The sequence below is a fragment of the Coffea eugenioides genome, chromosome 5, assembly GCF_003713205.1.
Source record: "Coffea eugenioides isolate CCC68of chromosome 5, Ceug_1.0, whole genome shotgun sequence".
NCBI lineage: Eukaryota > Viridiplantae > Streptophyta > Magnoliopsida > Gentianales > Rubiaceae > Coffea > Coffea eugenioides.
Genome location: NC_040039.1, coordinates 649,730 through 653,443, shown reverse-complemented (window position 1 = coordinate 653,443; position 3,714 = coordinate 649,730). Strand labels below are relative to the sequence as shown.

Sequence of the window (3,714 nt, the reverse complement as noted above, 5' to 3'; positions counted from 1 at the left end):
GCCAATATTTGAATCGGATGGATATTTCATGGTCTCAAAGATGTTAAAGTGAACAATCTCACCATCAAATTCCATAGACAAAGTACCCTTATTAACATCAATTTTGGTTCGGGCTGTGCTCAAAAAGGGTCTACCTAACAACAAAGGTGACGGATCACGGGAGTGTTCATCCTCCATGTCGAGCACATAAAAATCAGCTGGAAAAATCAATTCATTAATTTTTACCAAAACATCTTCAATCAACCCGTCAGGGTATGCATTGGTCCTGTCAGCTAATTGGATTATTATCCCAGTCTCTTTCAAAGGGCCTAAGTTTAAGGAAGCATAAATGGACTTTGGCATGACATTAATTGAGGCTCCCAGGTCTAACATGGCCTTCCCAATCAAAGTATTACCTATCCTACAAGGAATAGTAAACATACCTGGATCTCCGCATTTCGGTGGAAGCTTTCTTTGTAGAATTGCTGAAACATTCTCCCCAACTATAACTCGTTCATCCCCCTTCAACCGCTTGCGGTTGGCACACAGGTCCCTCAAAAATTTTGCGTACCTGGGTACTTGTTTAATCGCATCCAGTAGGGGTATGTTGATCTCCACCTTGCGAAAAATCTCCAGGACCTCTTTTTCCTTGTCTTGCTTCTTTGGTTTCTCTAACCTGCTAGGAAAGGGAGGTGGATTAGTTTTAGCTGTAGGAATTGGGTTCGAGGGTACCTTTGCATTTTTGTTGTCTGTGCCCTCCTCTTCCAATTCTTTCTCAATCCGTTCCTCGTCCTTGTCTTTAGGAATCACCGGTTCGGGTCCTTGAACTTCCTTGCCACTCCTTAAAGTCATTGCACTTACATTCTTTGGATTTGCCTCAGGTTGAGATGGCAATTTTCCTTGAACTTGGGACTCCAAACGGTTGATTGTTATAGCCATTTGATTCATTTGATTTTGCAATGATTGCACCTGTCCCAGTTGATTTCTCATGCTTTGCAGGTCTGAATCCGTCTTTTGTTGATTAGCAAGTAATTGCTTCATCATCTCTTCCATGGACGGACTTGAGTTTGAAAGTGGTGGTGGGCGATGATGGTACTGCTGTTGGTGTCCTTGCTGTCTATTTGGCACAAAGTTAGACTGCCTATTTCCTCCATAACTAAGGTTGGGGTGATCCCTCCAACCAGGATTGTAGGTACTTGAGTATGGGTCGTACGGCTTTCTTGGCGCGGGCGCGTGGCCAGCCATGTTCACCTGTTCAGCAGTTTCTTCTTGAACCAATGGACACATTTCCGTAGGATGACCCACGGCAGTGCATACCCCGCACACTTTGGCTTGCGATGTATTCCCCACAGCTAGTTGTCGCACAAAAGATGTCAATTCGGAGAGTTGCTGTTGAATAGAGGATGTTTCTACCTCATTCACCCTACGCGTCGGGATGTCCTCTCTTGAACCAAACTGCTGTGAATTCTCAGCCATCCCTTCAATCAACTCCCAGGCTCCTCGAGGAGTCTTGTTCACCAATGCCCCTCCACTTGCAGCATCGATTATGCTTCTGTCCCTGAAAAGCAACCCCTCATAGAAATATTGAATGAGCAGTTGCTCACTTATCTGATGCTGAGGGCATTTGGTGCACAGTTTCTTAAACCTCTCCCAGTACTCATAGAGTGACTCGCCTGGGTGTTGTTTGATGCCACATATCTCCTTCCTTAGGCTTGCAGCTCGAGATGCCGGAAAGTACTTGTCCAAGAATTTTTTCTTCAGTTGATCCCACGTGGTGATACTACCAGGCGGTAGGTAGTAGAGCCAGTCTTTTGCGGAATCCTTCAAAGAGAAGGGGAAGGCCCTCATCTTTATTTGCTCTTCAGTAATTCCCGGAGGCTTCATACTGTTGCAAACGACGTCAAACTCTTGCAAGTGCTTGTAGGGCTCCTCACCTGGTAGACCATGAAAAGATGGCAAGAGATGAATTAGACCAGATTTTAGTTCAAAGGGAGCGTCATCATTTAAATGTGGAAAAGTAATGCACAAGGGCTGCTGATTTAAATCTGGAGCAGCCAACTCCCTTAGTGTTCGTGCATTTGCCATAGTGACTTCCTCTTGGTCTGAATCACTTGAATTGTCACCAGACAAATTTGTCGGCTCAACCTCTGGATCAAGTCCCTGAGGTGCAATATCGTATTGCTCCTCCCTGAGCCGCCTGGTTTCTTTCCTCGTTCTACGCGCGGTCTTCTCTACTTCAGGGTCGAAAATTAATTCGCCTGTACGAGAAGAGCGAGGCATAAACTAGAAAAATACCAGAAAAAAAAAAGATTTTCTTAAAAAAAAAATGAACTTAAAAAGAAACAAATGATTAACGCCAGTCCCCGGCAACGGCGCCAAAAATTGACAGGTGTCGAGCCTGTGCAATAATAAATACCTACTCGAGGAAAATAAATTTTGTGTATAGTAGTGAGTAGGGTCGAATCCACAGGGACTGGGAAAAATTTGATTCCTTTCAAGTTCAGGACACGGGGGATTTTTATCAGAAATAAACTAAAAATAATTAAACAATTTAACTAAAAATAATTAAATAATTTAACCAAAAATAAATAATTAATTAATACAATTGTAAATAGCAATTAAATAAATGATAAATAAATTCTAGCCAAGGATACAACTACGCAGACACAGTCCATTCATCCGATCATTGATGCAAAGAAGGTTCACTTAATTTTATTAACAGGTTAGTTATAGTCGCCGATAAACTCTAACGACCAGCTTTTCCTTAATTTATTGATAACCAAGGTACGACCGTTGATTACCCCTAACCAGGAAATACTCCTAGGTACGACCGTAGGAATTAATTTCCTAATTGCATTAAAAACTAGAAAAGCCTAACCCAAATTAATAACACGCTACGAGGGTTATTTAAATCAGATTGCATGTCCCCGTAGTATGTGAAAATACTAGTTGTCACTAATATTAATCAACTAAACAATTCCGGATTTAATTGCTTAATTTGACAAGAGATTAATAAGTCAAATTGCACATCGGGCCCTTGATATCCAATTAACAAAATAATCCCATGGAAATTAAAATAGAAAACATGCAAATATTAATAAATTAAGGAACACGTAAAATTAATTAGATCTCACAGATATTTGGGACTGCGTCTTCGCGTTGATCCTTGACTAGAGGAGAAAATTAGCCACGCCTCATAAGAAAATCTTCACACAATTCAATTGAATTTAAAGACATCATCTTTCTTTGATAATTTAGAGAGTGAATAACAAAGCTCTCGGAAGAGAAGAAGAAAATTGCACACTAGAATTCAACAAACCAAAACAACTCCCTATTCTCTCCTCTGGAACATCCCTCGGAGAGAAAACTAGTCTAATGTCTTATATGAAGCTTGTTCCTCCAATTCTCCTCTGCACTAGTTTTCATAAGAGAACTAGTTCCGTAGGAAGCAAATAGAAAAGCTACTTTCATCATCAAAGTCCACCTATGGCTAATGAGTACATCTCCCAAAAGAAGAACACATTTTCTAAATCAATGTTACGTGGTCCCCGCAGAATTGTCTCCTTTTGATTTCTTATTGTTAGTGGACTTGCCAGGACTTAATAATAGTAAGGCAACTCTTCATCAGCAATTCCGTTGGTTTGCACAATTTGGGCTGATTGTGGAAAGTTTCTCACGTGTGGAGAAATCTTCTCAAGAAGGTCCCCTTTTAGCACTTTTCTGCTCCACTTTCTG

General features: G+C 41.1%; 1 non-coding gene across 1 annotated transcript; it reads left to right on the top strand.

Moving 5' to 3' along the window:
- The first annotated feature begins 1,585 nt into the window (after nucleotides 1–1,585).
- LOC113772644 lies at nucleotides 1,586–1,692 on the top strand. The gene has a single exon (XR_003468610.1). It is a non-coding gene; the product is annotated as a small nucleolar RNA R71 (small nucleolar RNA).
- Nucleotides 1,693–3,714: the final 2,022 nt, after the last annotated feature.